We start from the raw sequence: 24,068 nt of genomic DNA on the forward strand, positions 1-24,068 counted from the left end.
AAAATGGTTTATATTTCATCTAATTGTTTTTTCAACAATGTTATTGTTTTTAAAGACGGTCTTTGAACGCTGATAATTAACTGTAAAGAATATATAACGCTTTGTTCATCCCAAGCGCAATCAAGTCCTCATTATACAAAACTTATTAATTGTGAAATTGAAATCTTTACAAACAGTGTTAGCTTAATTTTTTCTCTCCGGTTTAATGACCAGTCTTTATTTATATGTTCATGTTTTCTCAATACTTTACAATATATAATTATAGGTATACCAGAGACATATTGTATTATATGTCTCTGGGTATACTAACATCTTATCGAAAATGGCCGTAATCATATGCATATCCGTACCGGTTACGGAACACGGTTTCGTAAATCTTCAAATTTATACCGATTTAACTCGAGTATTTTAATAAAAATTAATATTTTTTCGTGAGAAATGCCTTTCCCCCCATTTAATAAACAATTTCAGGTCCTTTGTGCACTTATCATACTCCTTTGTGGTCCTTTGTGCTCCTTTGTGCACAAAGGAGGTCCTTTGCGGTGTTTTTAGAGACCGTCGAAAATTAACTGTTTATAATCTTTTTTGTCGGCTAAATTAATTGAAACTCCTGAAATAATTTAACATTATCTATAGACAGCTTACAAATGCAAATCTTTTAAGAAGTATGTGAGTGTATAGTAATAATTTGTTCATTAACCCCCCTTTTTCCTTCTATAAAATTACATTGTAATCGATTTTATTTCCAAATTTGTGGTTGCTATGATTGACACTTAGAACGTACAACAAAAAGTAACAAGTAAAAAGTCACGATTTAGTTTTGGGATATTTTTTTCTTTGAATAAACTTAATTTTAAAAACGTTTCAGTATTTTTCTGAAACATTTTTAAAAGGAAACGGACTTGTAAACAAAATTTATTTTTGAATATTAATATTGAACAATGACTGTTAAGAAACCAATCTGCCAAAGTGGTTTGGTAATTAACTGGCTTCATGCTGTCAAAAATGTCTCCTTTTTATAAGTTATTGATAAAAAAAAAAAAAACTATTTGAAGGCGAATTAATCATTTCCTCAACTAAATACCATCTATAAATAAAGTCAATTCGTCAAGAACTTTCTCTCATATATTTAAACAATTGTAAAATAATTAATTTAAACTTTTGTACTGCGACTTTCTGTCCGCTTACTTACCAATACTTAATAATTATTCCTTGTTAAGTTTTTTCATATCTATTTACGAATACTTATAATGTGATAATTTTTCCGGATGCTTTTTATCCTATTTTCATATAAAACAACCATGTTACCCGTAGAACGGAGTTAAGTGCAAATTTAGGAATTTAGTGCTTAAAATTTTCAACAACAAAATTTTACACTTTCATTTACCTGGATTTTTTTCTACGCTTCGAAGCCGCCACCCTGTATAAAACATAGCCAACACCTCGCATGGCGTATTCACGATGTGGAGGGATTGACAATATACAATCAAACTTAGCAATATACGGCAAGTAAGTAATTGGGTGTTGAATGCCAGTAGATCTGAATTTATAAATTTGTAAATTGAATTTAACCTGTTTAGAACATGTATTGTTGAATTGTTTAATAAAATTACACACATAATCTGGGCTGATATGCATAAAACCCAAGGTATCAATGAAACTGGGTCTGCATGAAAAAATGACTTATCACATAGTACCAGAACCTATGTTTACTGTTAGCTGATAAGAAAATATAGCTGTAGGCCTAGTTGAAAATCTTTACAAATTATTTATTCTTTTAATTTCTATTTGACTGTCTGGATGCTTCTTATGTGTTTTAAATGTTTGCGTTTTGTATGCTATAGTAAAGTTTTATAGACTGTTGTACGTCATTTGGTCGTTTTTAAGTTTTTGCCATGGCGTTGTCAGTATGTCTTCGACTTATAAGTTTTATATAATCTGCATCTCTTGTGCTGTATTTTAAAATGTATCTACACAATTGCTGCATCTTTACACATTCATCAATACACCAAAAAATATGAATAAAACTTTCGTATAAATAAAAATAAGGAGATGTGGTATGATTGGAAATGAAAAAACTATCCGCCAGGCCAGTTCAATTCAAAAACCTGATATAAGCAAATGTGACTTACTTACTTACTTTATAGTCAGAGAGATCATGAATCCGAATTCAAGGATACGAAGTGGGAAGGGGGTAGAGGTGGATTAAGGTGAGTGCATGGGGGCCCGTCCCTTTTTTAGAAAAAAAATTGGTTGATTATTTAGAGAATCACTGAAGCGGGTCCCCTCTTTATGCATGACAGTTAGTGTCTCCTTATGACATTTTCCGCAACTGGTGAGGACTTCATAAAAACATATTTAGTAAGTTTTTGTTTTGTGATAAAAAATGTATTTACAGTCACATAGACAGAAATAGGATAAAATAAACTACCGAAAGCTTAAGAGGGTATGGATGGGGGTTAACAGAATAGAGAATAACGGGCAAACAATAAAGATTAAAGAATAATGAAATGCTAAAATATGAGGAAAGAGAGTAATGAGCAAAAAGTGTAAGTTTGTAGAAATATAGCTAATAAAAAAATAAAGAACACAGAAAAAGTCTCTGCCCTATTACGTGTCGGTAACCTCCTCGACACGGTTCATTTTACGGCGGCTCATTTTTGTCTTAAGAATAAACATAATTGATAAGTTTCTTTCCCCTGCATTCCCCGATCGCTCTTGTAAATAGCACATTGGTCTCAAGACATTCGTACACTATTAATACGTTACAACACTTGCCGTCAGTACTCAAAATTGGAAAAACTATTAAATAAGAAGGTATAGAATATTAAAGCGCACACACTATTATCAACCACAGACATGATGTTTTTCTCAATTTGCATAAATCGTTATTCCGCAATACAACGAGGGTGATCATGGTGATGAAAACCTACCACTTTTAACACGGGCACCGGCATGCTGTGAATTTGAAAGTTTCCCAAATGAGTAACTATCCATTACTTTTCTAGTGTAAAGTTTTATTTAATACACATTTGATTTGAAATGGCATATCAGAGAGAGATATAAAAATATATCATAGGCTGATCCAGGTGGGGAGGTTGGGGGCCCGGCCCCCCCTTTCTTTGGAAAAATTTGGTTGATTTTATAGGGAATCACTAAAGCAAGACTAGAGCCGGCCCTCCCTTATGAAAAGTTCTGGATCCGCCAAATGAGAAAAACTCAAGAAATTGTTTTCAATTAAGATAAATACATGCAGTTAATAATGGTTTTCAGTTGTTTTTTAAAGCAGTGGCGGATTGAGTGTGTGTGGGGGGGGGAAGGAGTTCGGGACCCCCTTTTCTTGAAAAAATTTGGTTGATTATACAGGGAATCACTGAAGCATGACAGGAGCCGGCCCCCTCTTAGGCAGTCACTTATGAAAATTTCCGGATCCGCCACTGTAAAATCGTCATCAGTTGTGTTATATTAAAATTTGTATACCTGTATTCTATAGTGCAAATCAAAGGAAAATAATGTAAATTATCTGGTAGTAGCAATACAATATAAATATTGAGCAAAATTTCTACAAACTTTACCATACTCTATTCAACAATAAACATTATACATCAAGATAACAAAATAAAATTTAAAATCAGGGCGAATGGACCCAGGGCAAACAGATATTAACTTATTCAGGCTAACAAGTAATTAAGGTTGAATGTGAATCAGGGCGAACGGACCTAGATCCAAACTCCAGTAGGGTAACTCCTATAGGTCAAAAGTTCATGTTTATAAATTTCGTCAGGTCACCAGTACCTCACTAATCAAAATGAAACAACATGTTACAGACAATTTACATCTTTAATTTCAACATAATTTTGGTTTTGGTTATGAATATCTTTCTTCTACATTTTTGGATAATTACTCATTATCTGGCAAATTCCAAGTTGAACCTTCTTCCGTAGGCCTATCCCCACCAGAGACCAAATAATGCACAAGCATGACAAGTTAGGTATAGGTAACGATATGAATGGAACAATGAGAAAAAGCCATACCATCTAGCTAGCTATAAAAGGCTTTGAATAATATAAAATAAATCAAACAAGGAACTTAATGGTTTTGGGCAACTGTTTTGAATTTTAAAAAAAAGCTTTAACAATGTTAATTTTTTGTGTGCATTTATTTTTGCTAATTTTGAATAATGGACAAAAATGTAAGATTGATTATTGTGATTTAAGAAAAATCTGCATACATAAAATTGAAAATGGAAATGGGGAATATGTCAAAGAGACAACAACCCAACCAAAGAGCAGACAACAGCCGAAGGCCACTAATGGGTCTTCAATGCGGCGAGAAAATAATGCACCCGGAGGTGGTCTTCAGCTCATAAATATGTATCAGATATAAGAATGCAATACAGCTCTCAGTCGAATTAATAAAAACCTCACAATAAGTCATGTAAGTTCTGAAAATCAGAATAAAAAGTATTGTAAGATTCTCAAAGTTACACATGGAGTTATGAAACTTAAATTAATCATGCTAATTAAACATGTTAAAGATTGGCATACAACTTGGAGTAGCCTTATGGCATTGTATAGTGTAATGAATTCAGGGGATAATGGCACTACCTCTGATTTTAAAGTCCTCAGATTCTGACAGAATCAATCTTTAATATTAATATGCATACTCTTGTACAAAGGAATATAAGTATGCAATAGACATATGGTCTTCAAAAATAAGAGGTATCCATGCTATACATTTATGACAAGATCTTAATCAAGTATTAATTTTGGTTTGTTTAAATATTTTGGAGGTTAGTATGACATCCTTTTTTGTGAGTGTGATGATGTTTTCGTTTAAAGTTTGAAAAAATTGTTTGTACCAACAAAAATAAATACACGAAGTTAATCCAGAATTATGTGTTCATCATTTTTTTTATGTTTAGGTTGCCAGCAAGATGAAAGAACAATGCAGTTCAAAAGTCAAAATGTGGATAAGCTGAGATACAAGGTCCTACTTTTGCAGATTTTCATATTTTGCATGAATGAATTTGAAGTTTATATCATGGAGGGCAGAGAAAGAAAAGAAAAACTTCAATTTTCCTGCTTCTGAAGAATAAATGTAAAACTTCTTGTTAGGTAAGTTTTATGCTCTGTTTTGATAGTGTTTGTGCATTCATCTGTCTTTCTCTAAATTGTATTCACTTAAAGTTTTTGGTTACAGTTCACCATGAACTTCAGTTAGTAACTTGTGGTTTTACATGTATATACTCAAAATTTAGTACTTTAAAATGTTCATGTATTTTTGTCGAGCCTGCGACTTTTGTCGCAAAAGTTGCTGAAAGCTCAACATAGGGATAGTGATCCAGCGGCGGCTATGGCGGTGGTGTTAGCTAACTTCCTAAAAGCTTTATATTTTAGAAGGTGGAAGACCTGGATGCTTCATACTTTGAATATAGATGCCTCATGATACGAATTCTGTCTGTCACATGTCCATTGTCCTTGACCTCATTTTTAGCTCACCGAGGCCCGAAGGGCCCCATGTGAGCTTATGCCATCACTTGGCGTCCGTCGTCTGTCGTCGTCGTCTGTCGTCGTAAACTATTTAAAAAATCTTCTCCTCTGAAACTGCTGGGCCAAATACCTTCAAACTTTAACTAAATGTTCCTTAGGGTATCTAGTTTATGAATTGTATCCGAAGTTTTGATCCATCGACAAACATGGCCGCCATGGCTAAAAATAGAACATAGGGGTCAAATGCAGTTTTTGGCTTATATCTCAAAAACTAAAGCTTTTAGAGTAAATCTGACATGGGGTATAATTGTTCAGTTGGTCAAGATCTATCAGCTCTGAAATTTTCAGACAAATCAAACAACCCATTGTTGGGTTGCTGCCACCGAATTGGTAGTTTTAACAAAATTTTGCAGTTTTTTGTTATTATTTTGAATATTATTATAGATATATATAAACTGTAAGCAGCAATAATGTTCAGCAAAGTAAGATCTACAAAAAAATTTAATGACCATAATTGTCAATTGACCGCTTAAGGAGTTATTGCCCTTTAAAGACAATTTTACACAATGTGTTCATCAAGTTTGCTAACATTTAAAAATCTTCTCCTCTGAAACTACTAGGCCAATTACCCTCAACTTTTAACTTAATGTTCCTTAGGGTATCTTGTTTATAAATTGTATCCGAAGTTTGTATCCATCGACAAACATGGCCGCCATTGCTAAAAATAGAACATAAGGGTCAAATGCAGTTTTTGGCTTATATCTCAAAAACTAAATCTTTTAGAGCAAATGTGACAGGGATAAAATTGTTCAGTTGGTCAAGATCTATCAGCTCTGAAATTTGCAGATGAATCGAACAACCCATTGTTGGGTTGCTGCCACCGAATTGGTAGTTTTAACAAAATTTTGCAGTTTTTTGTTATTATTTTGAATATAATAATAGATATATATAAACTGTAAGCAGCAATAATGTTCAACAAAGTAAGATCTACAAAAAAGTTATTATGACAAAAATTGTCAATTGACCCCTTAAGGAGTTATTGCCCTTTAAAGACAATTTTACACAATGTGTTCATCAATAGATATTAGAAGATGTGGTATGAGTGCCAATGAGACAACTCTCCATCCAAGTCAAAATCAAGTTTGCTAACATTTAAAGATCTTCTCCTCTAAAATGCAGGTGAGCGGTTCAGGCTCTTGAGAGCCTCTTGTCATGGTTCAGTGACTACTTGAAAAAAAAGTTCAGATTTTTATGTAATGTTAATTTCGCTCTTATTATGAGTAATAGGATAACTATATTTGGTATGTGCGTACTTTGCAAGGTCCTCATGCTCGTCAGAGAGTTTTCACTTGACCTAGACCTCATTTCATGGATCAGTGAACAAGAACTTAGTCTTAGATGCATGATTTTTTTTATTAGTAATTAGTGGCTTTGAACTAGCTGTCAGTAACTGCGAGTACTCTCAGATCTGTACTTAGTGTCTTTTTGTTGTTTGGATGTACAAGTACCCGGCCACGTCCACTTGTACTTGTAGTATTTGTATTTTTATCTATCTGATGAGTTTAAAGCCTCTTTCAACTGATTTTTGTCGAGCCTGCGACTTTTGTCGCAGAAAGCTCGACATAGGGATAGCGATCCGGCGGCGGCGGCTACGGCGGCGGCGGCGTTAGCTAACTTCTTAAAAGCTTTATATTTTAGAAGATGGAAGACCTGGATGCTTCATACTTTGTATATGGATGCCTCATGTTACGAAGTTTCCGTCAGTCACATGTCCAATGTCCTTGACCTCATTTTCATGGTTCAGTGACTACTTGAAAAAAAAGTTCAGATTTTTTGTAATGTTAAATTCTCTCTTATTATAAGTAATAGGATAACTATATTTGGTATGTGCGTACCTTGCAAGGTCCTCATGCCCGTCAGACAGTTTTCACTTGACCTCGACCTCATTTCATGGATCAGTGAACAAGGTTAAGTTTTCGTGGTCAAGTCCATATCTCAGATACTATAAGCAATAGGTCTAGTATATTGGGTGTATGGAAGGACTGTAAGGTGTACATGTCCAACTGGCAGGTGTCATCTGACCTTGACCTCATTTTCATGGTTCAGTGGTTATAGTTAAGTTTTTGTGTTTTGGTCTGTTTTTCTTATACTGTATGCAATAGGTCTACTATATTTGGTTTATGGAATGATTGTAAGGTGTACATGTCTAGCTGGCAGGTGTCATCTGACCTTGACCTCATTTTCATGGTTCAGTGGTCAAAGTTAAGTTTTTGAGTTTTGGTCTTTTTTTCTAATACTGCATGCAATAGGTCAGCTATATTTGGTGTATGGAATGATTGTAAGGTGTACATGTCTAGCTGGCAGGTGTCATCTTACCTTGACCTCATTTTCATGGTTCAGTGGTCAAAGTTAAGTTTTTGAGTTTTGGTCTTTTTTTCTAATACTATATGCAATAGTTCAACTATATTTGGTGTATGGAAATATTTTATGATCTATATGTCAGTCACGCAGGTTTTATTTGACCTTGACCTCATTTTCAAGGTTCATTGCTCAGTGTTAAGTTTTTGTGTTTTCGTCTGTTTTTCTTAAACTATAAGCAATAGGTCAACTATATTTGTTGTATGGAAGAATTGTTAGCTGTACATGCCTGCCTAGCATGGTTCATCTGACCTTGACCTCATTTTCATGGTTCATTGGTCAATGTTTAGTTTACTTGGTTAATGTTAAGTTTATGTGACAGTTGTAATAAAGCTTTATATTTAGGACTATCAACATAATATCAATGATTAGTAAAGAAGGCGAGACATTTCAGCGTGTGCACTCTTGTTATTATAGTTCATTCTTATGTTGTACTGTTACACCACTGTCCCAGGTTAGGGGGAGGGTTGGGATCCCGCTAACATGTTTAACGCCCTCACATTCTGTATGTATGTGCCTGTCCCAAGTCAGGAGCCTGTAATTCAGTGGTCGTCGTTTGTTTATGTGTAAAATATTTGTTTTTCGTTCATTTTTTGTACATAAATAAGGCCGTTAGTTTTCTCGTTTGAATTGTTTTACATTGTGTCATTTCGGGGCCTTTTATAGCTGACTGTGCGGTATGGGCTTTGCTCATTGTTGAAGGCCGTACGGTGACCTATAGTTGTTAATTTCTGTGTCATTTGGTCTCATGTGGAGAGTTGTCTCATTGGCAATCATACCACATCTTCTTTTTTATATTTAAGGTTAAGTTTTGGTGGTCAAGTCCATATCTCAGATACTATAAGCAATAGGTCTAGTATATTCGGTGTAAGGAAGGACTGTAAGGTGTACATGACCAACTGGCAGGTGTCATCTGACCTTGACCTCATTTTCATGGTTCAGTGGTTATAGTTAAGTTTTTGTGCTTTGGTCTGTTTTTCTTATACTGTATGCAATAGGTCTACTATATTTGGTGTATGGAATGTTTGTAAGATGTACATGTCTAGCTGGCAGGTGTCATCTGACCTTGACCTCATTTTCATGGTTCAGTAGTCAAAGTTAAATTTTTGAGTTTTGGTCTTTTTTTCTAATACTAAATGCAATAGGTCAACTATATTTGGTGTATGGAAACATTTTTTGATGTACATGTCAGTCTCCCAGGTTTTTATTTGACCTTGACCTCATTTTCACAGTTCATTGCTTAGTGTTAAGGTTTTGTGTTTTGGTCTGTTTTTCTTAATCTATAAGCAATAGGTCAACTATATGTGTTGTATGGAAGGATTGTAAGCTGTACATGTCTGCCTGGCATGGTTCATCTGACCTTCACCTCATTTCCATGGTTCATTGGTCAATGTTTAGTTTTCTTGGTTAAGGCTGCTTCTTAGAAACTATAAGCATGATAAGCAATACTAGGTCAACTGTATTTAGTATATTGAATGATTGTAAGGTGTACATGTATTTCTTGTCCGGTTTATATGACCTTGAATTCATTTTCTTGGATCATGTTGAGTTTATGTGATAGTTGTAGTAAAGCTTTATATATAGGACTATCAACATGATATCAATGATTAGTAAAGAAGGCGCAACATTTCAGCGTGTGCACTCTTGTTTATACATTATACACCACATTTACTGTTTTTAACCTGATTTTATGGATCACTGAACATAGAAATGTCATAATGTGAAATTATAGTACATTCTTAGGTTAAAGTTTTAGGTTAAGGTACATAGCTTACCAGAAGTTGAATTTCATACACATGTTCATTGTGTGGTGAACTTTTAAATTCAGTGCTAACCTAAGATTTTGAGCCTGATTACATGATTGACTAGACATTGACACATGCTAGTGTTTGCCAGGCATGGTGTCCTGTACTAAGAATTTTAATAGTACTCGCTGAGTATGGAGTTTTTGTGAAAGTTTAATATTAGTGAGATTTTTGCATGACATCCTGTCAACTGCTTGTTGATCATGTTTATACATGTCTTAAAATTAATATCTGACACATTGGTGTTTTGTGAACTTGGAAATAAGTTATTTGATAGAATAATAATGTTTTGAGATTATCAAAATAAAAAATATCCCATTTTTACTATTAATAATTAAGTATTAACAAAAAGAAGATTTAGGATATATGTATAACCATATATAAAAATGAGACAGCAACCGAACAACACAAAAATAAGAAAAAAAAACAATATAATTTTTTGTTTCAATGTTATAATTTCCAACATGTCAAAAGAGTTCAAGGTATTTTCTCTCATTGAAATAAAAAACAAGTGGAACTCTTTCAGAACTTCAGAAGTTTAAAGAAGTGCTGTTTCTGTTGTTGGCGTTTTGCATAATATATTGCAAATTCTTGTGAAAAATGGAATGTTATTGTAATTGCCTAAAGTTTTAACATTGATCTATATATATATATATATAACTGGGGAAAATACCCAAATGTTATAAAGAAGAATACATAAATTGATTGTTATATAATATTAGAATAGGAAGATGTGGTATATTGCTAATTTGACAACTCTCCACCAGAGACCAAAGGATATAGGAGATTAGCAACTGATGACACTGGACAACCTTCAACAATCAGTAAAATCCATACCGCAATGCGCCATAGCTATTTTTATTGAAAATCATATGTTATTGCTACATGTATGCAAACAATTTTTTATAATCCATAACTTCAAATTTTTATTGGTTCTTTTTCAGAAGGATTGAAATTCATCACTAAGAATAAAAGGAGAAAACACAGAAACAAGACCAGAATAAATTCAAAGACAATATGGACAAAAGTCAGATCAGTTATTATTTTCATCACTCAGTCAATGAATCGAAGTTCTATTAAATATCTAAAGATATTAAAACAATATTAATGACAATGTTCTGTGCTGAATGGCCAAAAAGTGGACTATACATTACGATCACACAATGCTGGATGATAAGAAACTATTAATTTTTTGGGTGGAGGGATATCCTGAAAAAAAATTAGATTTATGTGAAAAGCCACTAGTATGTCAAGCCTAATAATAGAGTTTTCATTGATTCCAAATGGGAAAAAATTGTGTTTCAAAAAAGTATTCTAGAATTCATAAATAAACATATATTGATACTAACATTATCTACTTTGTTGTTTAAAAGTTTAGTTTTGAACAGTTATAGAACAATATAATTGCATTAACATTTCAAAGGAAAAAAAGATATTCAACTAAAAAGATTCATCTTAAAACAATTTACTACCAAACAGAATTCATTGTAACATACACATTACTGTATATTTATAATTTGAATCCCATAGGATTTATTTTGTCCCACGGGATATTAAAAATCCCATGGGATAATTATAGTCCCATGGGATTTTTTTTGTCCCATGGGACAACAAATATCCCATGGGACTACAATTATCCCATGGGACCCAAAAAAATCCTATGGGATTTAACCAAAATCCCATGGGATAATGGTCAATCCCATGGGATTTGCCTTATCCCATGGGATATTGAAAATCCCATGTTTTTCTAAATCAAATTACAAAATATATATAATAATAACAGCAGAAAAGCAATGAATTTATTGAATCCCATGTAATTCCGCACATTTTGGTTATATACACGACACTGTAGCTCTAAGGAGAGGCGGCGGCGGATTTGCAAATGAGTGTTTTGCAAATTAAAAGTGTCCAGTGTTTATACCTTGCATCTTCGTCTATTCATATTTTATGATTTATGTGGTGACAAAAAGTTGTTGCCTATTTACTACACATTGAAAATATTTTTCTCAATTTATAGCTGATGTTTATCATTAAGAAAAATCGATTTCACAGCACCCCCTTTTTCTAAAAGAAAAATCAAAACACAAACCAATGCAAAAAGCAAAAATAATACAAAAACACAAAAAAAATGTTTTCCATACATAGGTTATACGAAACAAAACAAGCTATTTATTTCAGAGGTTAGCATACGATGTAAAGGGTTTGAAACCCTTATATAGTACACAATTTGCAAAATTTCCTCAGAGAAGGTATTGGCAAAAATCTGGATCGTTTGTATACGTATTATATACGTTTGTAGGGTTTTTTGGCATTTTTCGTATTTTTTAATGTTGTGATCTGCTCAGATTAAAATTAAATTGTGCCAAAAAATTTTAAACAACGACTCAAACATAAAATGAGTCTTTATCATGCTTTTTTCCTGATAACAAATACAAATTTTGCAAAAACTTTGAAATATTTCCGTATTGTTATACCTTTTTCATGAATCAATTTTTACATATAAGTTTGCCTTACAAATATTTTTATCTAACCGCAGTTTAGTAATTACAGTCTATTCTGTTGGGAACTTAGCCCTCGTTTGGACTGAGTAAAACCCGTACGTCCAATGAGGCGACGGGATTAAATCTTAGATGATACTCTTCCCTTTTCTCTCCTAATAATGATGTAAAATTTAAGGGGGATGGTTGAGATTTAAAAATCAAACTAGAGTTTAACCCCATTACATTTCATTTTCTTAAACGTGTCTGTGTTCCACGTCAGGGGAAACGTTGTCGTTTTTGGTCGTATGTCATATCGTCATGACCCCCCCCCCCCCCCTTTTTTATTCTGATAACTGTTTGTTAATAGCAGATCTTTACTGTTTCTGTTGAATTTATATATATATATCTGTCATGGAATCGAGACAATTGAGAGCGAGACATATTTGTGTGGTCACCTATCTATTTGTCGAAGACTGTATGTATGCATCTTGTTGTTGTTTTTTTTTTAATTTATGTCTGTCGTCGGGCTGCTGTTCCATTGACGTATAAATCCCATCTGAATCTCCTTCTATTTCACACTTAATTTTCCGTGTACACTGATGGCTGAAAAAAATATATCGGTTATTTCTGTAGTTGGGTTAATGTCTCATTGACGTTCATCTCACATCTCCTTTTATTCGTGCATCAATTAATTTTCCGTGTGCACAGATGGCTGAAAAAAAAAATTTATTATCTTATAAATCTGATAGCACTACCAGTTTTGCTTTGTATCAAATATAGTGGATTGATTTGAATGTTTTCTACTTAAAGTCCAGTAGCAAATATTTCATGCATATTAATGCCATAATGTCAGAAAATCAAATCGTAAAGCTAGTGAACATGTGTCTAGTCTACTTAGACACTTACTTGTTTTGGTATTTTCTGAGCGAAGAAAGAAAAAATGCTCCTGAAATGCACATGCAGACTTGCTTCAATTATGTTTTCTGGAATAAATCCGCTAATTCATAGCCCCATTGTTTTCTATGTTAAATTATGCACTTTTAAGCCTTTATAGCTATTCTGTCTTAAGTTCAAATAATGTGGCAATCACGTTATCCTGACTTGTGCATATCTTTATTTGCATATTAGAGCGTACTGGTTCCCGGAAGTTGAGTAATATTAAAACAGGTACTTCTGATCTGAGTAACAGGGCAAATGTGCTCTCTATCATAATTTCGTATATGTATTTCATTATTAATGAAAAACAATCATCAAGGTTCTGCAGTAATTCCAAGACCTTGAGCTTTCATTTGATACCAAAATTACCCATTGTTTTGTACTTTTTGGCAAAGTTACAGCAGTTATGCGTAGGAACTATTTTGTTTAACATATGTACTACTTTCTTGTATGTTCTTTGTGACAGGGCCTGAATTAGTGATTCTATACCTTCTGGTAGTCAAGTCAAGCGCAAAGTTAAAGAATTTACACACAAACTATTTTCGTGAAATCATTGTTAAAACCTTGCACGCTCTGTGTAAGTCTTACTAATTTTCTGGAGACAAATTCAAATAAATAAAAACTAAATGAAGAGGAAAATGAAAAAAAAAAATCTTCTTTGGCGATTACATGTTTTTATGTCAACAATAGTCATACTCTTTTTGAAATAATTTTGTGACCTTAAAAGAGCCGTTTTCGATATGCAATTGTCTTTGTTCTGTAATATTCTGTCTGGTTTTAATCACTTTAACTGCTTCTTCGGCAGTGTTAACTTTTGATTCTTCCTCTTACAATGCAGTGTAGACAGATTTCTCAGATCCTCTCCCTGTGTTTCCATTAGACGATCGATTAAATAGACTTCCTTTCTGCATGGTAAACTTAGTGGATTGTTTGTCCACAGTTTCGTTACATCTGGTACCATAGTGACTTCTTCAACATCGGCGTACGACTGTTTTCTCCCTCACGGAATGGTTATGCCAGTTTAACTTTGACTTCGACTGAAAACAGACGTTAGCAGTTTTAATCGTTTAATATGAAATTATGCTGTTTCTTCTTCTGTTGCAGATAGTATATATACTGTGATATAAAATGTACATCTACTCAGATTGACGGCACTGCACGACACTGTTACTCGTCTATTTTACGTAGGCTTGCGCTGAAGAAAGTCCCGCTCTAAAATTTTTAGTTTTTTGCTAATTTTCTTCCCTATAATGCCGTTATAATCAAAACTGCACCTCTTGCACGTGAAAAGTGGTGTATATTTAAACTGACATTCTAATAAAGTAAAAACAGCGAATTTCATGCCGTTCAGTTGTGTGTTGTTGGGTTGCTGTTTTATTGATGTATACCTTGCATCTTCGTCTATTCATATTTTATGATTTATGTGGTGACAAAAAGTTGTTGCCTATTTACTACACATTGAAAATATTTTTCTCAATTTATAGCTGATGTTTATCATTAAGAAAAATCGATTTCACAGCACCCCCTTTTTCTAAAAGAAAAATCAAAACACAAACCAATGCAAAAAGCAAAAATAATACAAAAACACAAAAAAAATGTTTTCCATACATAGGTTATACGAAACAAAACAAGCTATTTATTTCAGAGGTTAGCATACGATGTAAAGGGTTTGAAACCCTTATATAGTACACAATTTGCAAAATTTCCTCAGAGAAGGTATTGGCAAAAATCTGGATCGTTTGTATACGTATTATATACGTTTGTAGGGTTTTTTGGCATTTTTCGTATTTTTTAATGTTGTGATCTGCTCAGATTAAAATTAAATTGTGCCAAAAAATTTTAAACAACGACTCAAACATAAAATGAGTCTTTATCATGCTTTTTTCCTGATAACAAATACAAATTTTGCAAAAACTTTGAAATATTTCCGTATTGTTATACCTTTTTCATGAATCAATTTTTACATATAAGTTTGCCTTACAAATTTTTTTATCTAACCGCAGTTTAGTAATTACAGTCTATTCTGTTGGGAACTTAGCCCTCGTTGGGACTGAGTAAAACCCGTACGTCCAATGAGGCGACGGGATTAAATCTTAGATGATACTCTTCCCTTTTCTCTCCTAATAATGATGTAAAATTTAAGGGGGATGGTTGAGATTTAAAAATCAAACTAGAGTTTAACCCCATTACATTTCATTTTCTTAAACGTGTCTGTGTTCCACGTCAGGGGAAACGTTGTCGTTTTTGGTCGTATGTCATATCGTCATGACCCCCCCCCCCCCCTTTTTTATTCTGATAACTGTTTGTTAATAGCAGATCTTTACTGTTTCTGTTGAATTTATATATATATATCTGTCATGGAATCGAGACAATTGAGAGCGAGACATATTTGTGTGGTCACCTATCTATTTGTCGAAGACTGTATGTATGCATCTTGTTGTTGTTTTTTTTTTAATTTATGTCTGTCGTCGGGCTGCTGTTCCATTGACGTATAAATCCCATCTGAATCTCCTTCTATTTCACACTTAATTTTCCGTGTACACTGATGGCTGAAAAAAATATATCGGTTATTTCTGTAGTTGGGTTAATGTCTCATTGACGTTCATCTCACATCTCCTTTTATTCGTGCATCAATTAATTTTCCGTGTGCACAGATGGCTGAAAAAAAAATTTATTATCTTATAAATCTGATAGCACTACCAGTTTTGCTTTGTATCAAATATAGTGGATTGATTTGAATGTTTTCTACTTAAAGTCCAGTAGCAAATATTTCATGCATATTAATGCCATAATGTCAGAAAATCAAATCGTAAAGCTAGTGAACATGTGTCTAGTCTACTTAGACACTTACTTGTTTTGGTATTTTCTGAGCGAAGAAAGAAAAAATGCTCCTGAAATGCACATGCAGACTTGCTTCAATTATGTTTTCTGGAATAAATCCGCTAATTCATAGCCCCATTGTTTTCTATGTTAAATTATGCACTTTTAAGCCTTTATAGCTATTCTGTCTTAAGTTCAAATAATGTGGCAATCACGTTATCCTGACTTGTGCATATCTTTATTTGCATATTAGAGCGTACTGGTTCCCGGAAGTTGAGTAATATTAAAACAGGTACTTCTGATCTGAGTAACAGGGCAAATGTGCTCTCTATCATAATTTCGTATATGTATTTCATTATTAATGAAAAACAATCATCAAGGTTCTGCAGTAATTCCAAGACCTTGAGCTTTCATTTGATACCAAAATTACCCATTGTTTTGTACTTTTTGGCAAAGTTACAGCAGTTATGCGTAGGAACTATTTTGTTTAACATATGTACTACTTTCTTGTATGTTCTTTGTGACAGGGCCTGAATTAGTGATTCTATACCTTCTGGTAGTCAAGTCAAGCGCAAAGTTAAAGAATTTACACACAAACTATTTTCGTGAAATCATTGTTAAAACCTTGCACGCTCTGTGTAAGTCTTACTAATTTTCTGGAGACAAATTCAAATAAATAAAAACTAAATGAAGAGGAAAATGAAAAAAAAAAAATCTTCTTTGGCGATTACATGTTTTTATGTCAACAATAGTCATACTCTTTTTGAAATAATTTTGTGACCTTAAAAGAGCCGTTTTCGATATGCAATTGTCTTTGTTCTGTAATATTCTGTCTGGTTTTAATCACTTTAACTGCTTCTTCGGCAGTGTTAACTTTTGATTCTTCCTCTTACAATGCAGTGTAGACAGATTTCTCAGATCCTCTCCCTGTGTTTCCATTAGACGATCGATTAAATAGCCTTCCTTTCTGCATGGTAAACTTAGTGGATTGTTTGTCCACAGTTTCGTTACATCTGGTACCATAGTGACTTCTTCAACATCGGCGTACGACTGTTTTCTCCCTCACGGAATGGTTATGCCAGTTTAACTTTGACTTCGACTGAAAACAGACGTTAGCAGTTTTAATCGTTTAATATGAAATTATGCTGTTTCTTCTTCTGTTGCAGATAGTATATATACTGTGATATAAAATGTACATCTACTCAGATTGACGGCACTGCACGACACTGTTACTCGTCTATTTTACGTAGGCTTGCGCTGAAGAAAGTCCCGCTCTAAAATTTTTAGTTTTTTGCTAATTTTCTTCCCTATAATGCCGTTATAATCAAAACTGCACCTCTTGCACGTGAAAAGTGGTGTATATTTAAACTGACATTCTAATAAAGTAAAAACAGCGAATTTCATGCCGTTCAGTTGTGTGTTGTTGGGTTGCTGTTTTATTGATGTATACCTTGCATCTTCGTCTATTCATATTTTATGATTTATGTGGTGACAAAAAGTTGTTGCCTATTTACTACACATTGAAAATATTTTTCTCAATTTATAGCTGATGTTTATCATTAAGAAAAATCGATTTCACAGCACCCCCTTTTTCTAAAAGAAAAATCAAAACACAAACCAATGCAAAAAGCAAAAATAATACAAAAACACAAAAAAAATGTTTTCCATACATAGGTTATACGAAACAAAACAAGCTATTTATTTCAGAGGTTAGCATACGATGTAAAGGGTTTGAAACCCTTATATAGTACACAATTTGCAAAATTTCCTCAGAGAAGGTATTGGCAAAAATCTGGATCGTTTGTATACGTATTATATACGTTTGTAGGGTTTTTTGGCATTTTTCGTATTTTTTAATGTTGTGATCTGCTCAGATTAAAATTAAATTGTGCCAAAAAATTTTAAACAACGACTCAAACATAAAATGAGTCTTTATCATGCTTTTTTCCTGATAACAAATACAAATTTTGCAAAAACTTTGAAATATTTCCGTATTGTTATACCTTTTTCATGAATCAATTTTTACATATAAGTTTGCCTTACAAATTTTTTTATCTAACCGCAGTTTAGTAATTACAGTCTATTCTGTTGGGAACTTAGCCCTCGTTGGGACTGAGTAAAACCCGTACGTCCAATGAGGCGACGGGATTAAATCTTAGATGATACTCTTCCCTTTTCTCTCCTAATAATGATGTAAAATTTAAGGGGGATGGTTGAGATTTAAAAATCAAACTAGAGTTTAACCCCATTACATTTCATTTTCTTAAACGTGTCTGTGTTCCACGTCAGGGGAAACGTTGTCGTTTTTGGTCGTATGTCATATCGTCATGACCCCCCCCCCTTTTTTATTCTGATAACTGTTTGTTAATAGCAGATCTTTACTGTTTCTGTTGAATTTATATATATATATCTGTCATGGAATCGAGACAATTGAGAGCGAGACATATTTGTGTGGTCACCTATCTATTTGTCGAAGACTGTATGTATGCATCTTGTTGTTGTTTTTTTTTTAATTTATGTCTGTCGTCGGGCTGCTGTTCCATTGACGTATAAATCCCATCTGAATCTCCTTCTATTTCACACTTAATTTTCCGTGTACACTGATGGCTGAAAAAAATATATCGGTTATTTCTGTAGTTGGGTTAATGTCTCATTGACGTTCATCTCACATCTCCTTTTATTCGTGCATCAATTAATTTTCCGTGTGCACAGATGGCTGAAAAAAAAATTTATTATCTTATAAATCTGATAGCACTACCAGTTTTGCTTTGTATCAAATATAGTGGATTGATTTGAATGTTTTCTACTTAAAGTCCAGTAGCAAATATTTCATGCATATTAATGCCATAATGTCAGAAAATCAAATCGTAAAGCTAGTGAACATGTGTCTAGTCTACTTAGACACTTACTTGTTTTGGTATTTTCTGAGCGAAGAAAGAAAAAATGCTCCTGAAATGCACATGCAGACTTGCTTCAATTATGTTTTCTGGAATAAATCCGCTAATTCATAGCCCCATTGTTTTCTATGTTAAATTATGCACTTTTAAGCCTTTATAGCTATTCTGTCTTAAGTTCAAATAATGTGGCAATCACGTTATCCTGACTTGTGCATATCTTTATTTGCATATTAGAGCGTACTGGTTCCCGGAAGTTGAGTAATATTAAAACAGGTACTTCTGATCTGAGTAACAGGGCAAATGTGCTCTCTATCATAATTTCGTATATGTATTTCATTATTAATGAAAAACAATCATCAAGGTTCTGCAGTAATTCCAAGACCTTGAGCTTTCATTTGATACCAAAATTACCCATTGTTTTGTACTTTTTGGCAAAGTTACAGCAGTTATGCGTAGGAACTATTTTGTTTAACATATGTACTACTTTCTTGTATGTTCTTTGTGACAGGGCCTGAATTAGTGATTCTATACCTTCTGGTAGTCAAGTCAAGCGCAAAGTTAAAGAATTTACACACAAACTATTTTCGTGAAATCATTGTTAAAACCTTGCACGCTCTGTGTAAGTCTTACTAATTTTCTGGAGACAAATTCAAATAAATAAAAACTAAATGAAGAGGAAAATGAAAAAAAAAAAATCTTCTTTGGCGATTACATGTTTTTATGTCAACAATAGTCATACTCTTTTTGAAATAATTTTGTGACATTAAAAGAGCCGTTTTCGATATGCAATTGTCTTTGTTCTGTAATATTCTGTCTGGTTTTAATCACTTTAACTGCTTCTTCGGCAGTGTTAACTTTTGATTCTTCCTCTTACAATGCAGTGTAGACAGATTTCTCAGATCCTCTCCCTGTGTTTCCATTAGACGATCGATTAAATAGACTTCCTTTCTGCATGGTAAACTTAGTGGATTGTTTGTCCACAGTTTCGTTACATCTGGTACCATAGTGACTTCTTCAACATCGGCGTACGACTGTTTTCTCCCTCACGGAATGGTTATGCCAGTTTAACTTTGACTTCGACTGAAAACAGACGTTAGCAGTTTTAATCGTTTAATATGAAATTATGCTGTTTCTTCTTCTGTTGCAGATAGTATATATACTGTGATATAAAATGTACATCTACTCAGATTGACGGCACTGCACGACACTGTTACTCGTCTATTTTACGTAGGCTTGCGCTGAAGAAAGTCCCGCTCTAAAATTTTTAGTTTTTTGCTAATTTTCTTCCCTATAATGCCGTTATAATCAAAACTGCACCTCTTGCACGTGAAAAGTGGTGTATATTTAAACTGACATTCTAATAAAGTAAAAACAGCGAATTTCATGCCGTTCAGTTGTGTGTTGTTGGGTTGCTGTTTTATTGATGTATACCTTGCATCTTCGTCTATTCATATTTTATGATTTATGTGGTGACAAAAAGTTGTTGCCTATTTACTACACATTGAAAATATTTTTCTCAATTTATAGCTGATGTTTATCATTAAGAAAAATCGATTTCACAGCACCCCCTTTTTCTAAAAGAAAAATCAAAACACAAACCAATGCAAAAAGCAAAAATAATACAAAAACACAAAAAAAATGTTTTCCATACATAGGTTATACGAAACAAAACAAGCTATTTATTTCAGAGGTTAGCATACGATGTAAAGGGTTTGAAACCCTTATATAGTACACAATTTGCAAAATTTCCTCAGAGAAGGTATTGGCAAAAATCTGGATCGTTTGTATACGTATTATATACGTTTGTAGGGTTTTTTGGCATTTTTCGTATTTTTTAATGTTGTGATCTGCTCAGATTAAAATTAAATTGTGCCAAAAAATTTTAAACAACGACTCAAACATAAAATGAGTCTTTATCATGCTTTTTTCCTGATAACAAATACAAATTTTGCAAAAACTTTGAAATATTTCCGTATTGTTATACCTTTTTCATGAATCAATTTTTACATATAAGTTTGCCTTACAAATATTTTTTATCTAACCGCAGTTTAGTAATCACAGTCTATTCTGTTGGGAACTTAGCCCTCGTTTGGACTGAGTAAAACCCGTACGTCCAATGAGGCGACGGGATTAAATCTTAGATGATTCTCTTCCCTTTTCTCTCCTAATAATGATGTAAAATTTAAGGGGGATGGTTGAGATTTAAAAATCAAACTAGAGTTTAACCCCATTACATTTCATTTTCTTAAACGTGTCTGTGTTCCACGTCAGGGGAAACGTTGTCGTTTTTGGTCGTATGTCATATCGTCATGACCCCCCCCCCCCCCTTTTTTATTCTGATAACTGTTTGTTAATAGCAGATCTTTACTGTTTCTGTTGAATTTATATATATATATCTGTCATGGAATCGAGACAATTGAGAGCGAGACATATTTGTGTGGTCACCTATCTATTTGTCGAAGACTGTATGTATGCATCTTGTTGTTGTTTTTTTTTTAATTTATGTCTGTCGTCGGGCTGCTGTTCCATTGACGTATAAATCCCATCTGAATCTCCTTCTATTTCACACTTAATTTTCCGTGTACACTGATGGCTGAAAAAAATATATCGGTTATTTCTGTAGTTGGGTTAATGTCTCATTGACGTTCATCTCACATCTCCTTTTATTCGTGCATCAATTAATTTTCCGTGTGCACAGATGGCTGAAAAAAAAAATTTATTATCTTATAAATCTGATAGCACTACCAGTTTTGCTTTGTATCAAATATAGTGGATTGATTTGAATGTTTTCTACTTAAAGTCCAGTAGCAAATATTTCATGCATATTAATGCCATAATGTCAGAAAATCAAATCGTAAAGCTAGTGAACATGTGTCTAGTCTACTTAGACACTTACTTGTTTTGGTATTTTCTGAGCGAAGAAAGAAAAAATGCTCCTGAAATGCACATGCAGACTTGCTTCAATTATGTTTTCTGGAATAAATCCGCTAATTCATAGCCCCATTGTTTTCTATGTTAAATTATGCACTTTTAAGCCTTTATAGCTATTCTGTCTTAAGTTCAAATAATGTGGCAATCACGTTATCCTGACTTGTGCATATCTTTATTTGCATATTAGAGCGTACTGGTTCCCGGAAGTTGAGTAATATTAAAACAGGTACTTCTGATCTGAGTAACAGGGCAAATGTGCTCTCTATCATAATTTCGTATATGTATTTCATTATTAATGAAAAACAATCATCAAGGTTCTGCAGTAATTCCAAGACCTTGAGCTTTCATTTGATACCAAAATTACCCATTGTTTTGTACTTTTTGGCAAAGTTACAGCAGTTATGCGTAGGAACTATTTTGTTTAACATATGTACTACTTTCTTGTATGTTCTTTGTGACAGGGCCTGAATTAGTGATTCTATACCTTCTGGTAGTCAAGTCAAGCGCAAAGTTAAAGAATTTACACACAAACTATTTTCGTGAAATCATTGTTAAAACCTTGCACGCTCTGTGTAAGTCTTACTAATTTTCTGGAGACAAATTCAAATAAATAAAAACTAAATGAAGAGGAAAATGAAAAAAAAAAAATCTTCTTTGGCGATTACATGTTTTTATGTCAACAATAGTCATACTCTTTTTGAAATAATTTTGTGACCTTAAAAGAGCCGTTTTCGATATGCAATTGTCTTTGTTCTGTAATATTCTGTCTGGTTTTAATCACTTTAACTGCTTCTTCGGCAGTGTTAACTTTTGATTCTTCCTCTTACAATGCAGTGTAGACAGATTTCTCAGATCCTCTCCCTGTGTTTCCATTAGGGGACGACCATTTGATATTCTGGGGGGGGCCAGGAGGATTTTGAAAATAAATAACTCGGCCTTGATAATCACAAAAATAAATGGTTTGTTCTGTGGTAGTTTGAAAATAAATTACCTGACTTGCAATGTATTGAAAATAAATAACTCAGCAGGTCTAATCGAAAGTATGAGATAGCACCAGATTCTTCATAAATTCATCTTTTTTCCCCAAAAAAAATCGGGAAACACTTCCCATATCTTTTAAATTAATGATAAAAGTATAAATATTATTTAAATATACTTGCTGTGACCTATAATGGTTTACTTTTATAAATTTTGACTTGGATGGAGAGTTGTCTCATTGGCATTCATACCACATCTTCTTATATCTATTGAAATGTCAGAAAATTGGTTTCATTTAACTTGAGGTTAATTGTCTCAGGAACACTTACCTCACTTTTATTAAATCAGGGCCGTAACTACATTGAAATTTCAAAACCAAACGCTTGTCTCCATATCAAATTGTGTTCACCGTGAGTGCCTTGCAAGAAGCAAGTTCTGTTCTCCCTCAGACGTAACCCCTGACTTTTCGGGATCAATTTTTCTTATTTATTTGTCTTTTGTTCATTGATTGCCCTTCTGATTGATTCTGTTAGTGTTGCATTCATTTTGTAATTTAGTAATTTTATTATTAACTTGATCATGAGTTTAAAAAAACACAGCAGCCACAGACTTAACTATGTGAATTACATTTTTGCTTTATCATGCATATTTGTCTTTTGATGTTGTTCCTAGAAACTTAAGTCTTACACTGAATCTATAACGTGATTTTGCTTTGAGACAAAAATATTGTCATAAAATTATTAAAACAGAACTTGCATTTTCAGTTTAAGAAAGGGTCTGGGGAACACCCAGAAGGCATGATTTTGCATCATTTGTTCTACAGCTTCTTGGGCCTTCAGCGGTTCAAAAACCCTTCGAAAAAAATTTTGCCTCGCTCCGCTCGGCAAAACATGTTTGCCAATACTTTTAAAACAGCCTTAGTTACAAACAAACTTTAATACTGTGTATGTATGCAATACATGTATATGCATTGGGGAATATAGGAGATTCATTTCTGCAGAGGATAATAATTAATTCTGATTAAATGGTACATAATGACTTGACTTTACATGAATTATTTATAATAAACAAATAATTTAAAAATTGTATGTTTTCGAATATATAAATATAGTTGTGAAAATAAATAATCAGTCCCTTGCTTTAATGAAAATGAAAAATCTTGCTTCAATAGTGCAGAAAATAGATAATCTGTCCTCTTAGTTTACAAAAATAAATAACCGATTCAAAACAAATCCTCCTGGCCCCCCCCAGAATATCAAATGGTCGTCCCCTTAGACGATCGATTAAATAGACTTCCTTTCTGCATGGTAA

General features: G+C 33.3%; 1 long non-coding RNA gene across 1 annotated transcript; it reads left to right on the plus strand.

Moving 5' to 3' along the window:
- Positions 1–4,850: 4,850 nt before the first annotated feature.
- On the plus strand, positions 4,851–11,065 carry LOC127726074 (uncharacterized). The gene is made up of 2 exons (XR_007993317.1): positions 4,851–5,117; positions 10,660–11,065. It is a non-coding gene; the product is annotated as an uncharacterized LOC127726074 (long non-coding RNA).
- The last annotated feature ends 13,003 nt before the right edge of the window (positions 11,066–24,068 follow it).

The sequence above is a fragment of the Mytilus californianus genome, unplaced genomic scaffold, assembly GCF_021869535.1.
Source record: "Mytilus californianus isolate M0D057914Y unplaced genomic scaffold, xbMytCali1.0.p SCAF_16, whole genome shotgun sequence".
NCBI classification, from domain to species: domain Eukaryota; kingdom Metazoa; phylum Mollusca; class Bivalvia; order Mytilida; family Mytilidae; genus Mytilus; species Mytilus californianus.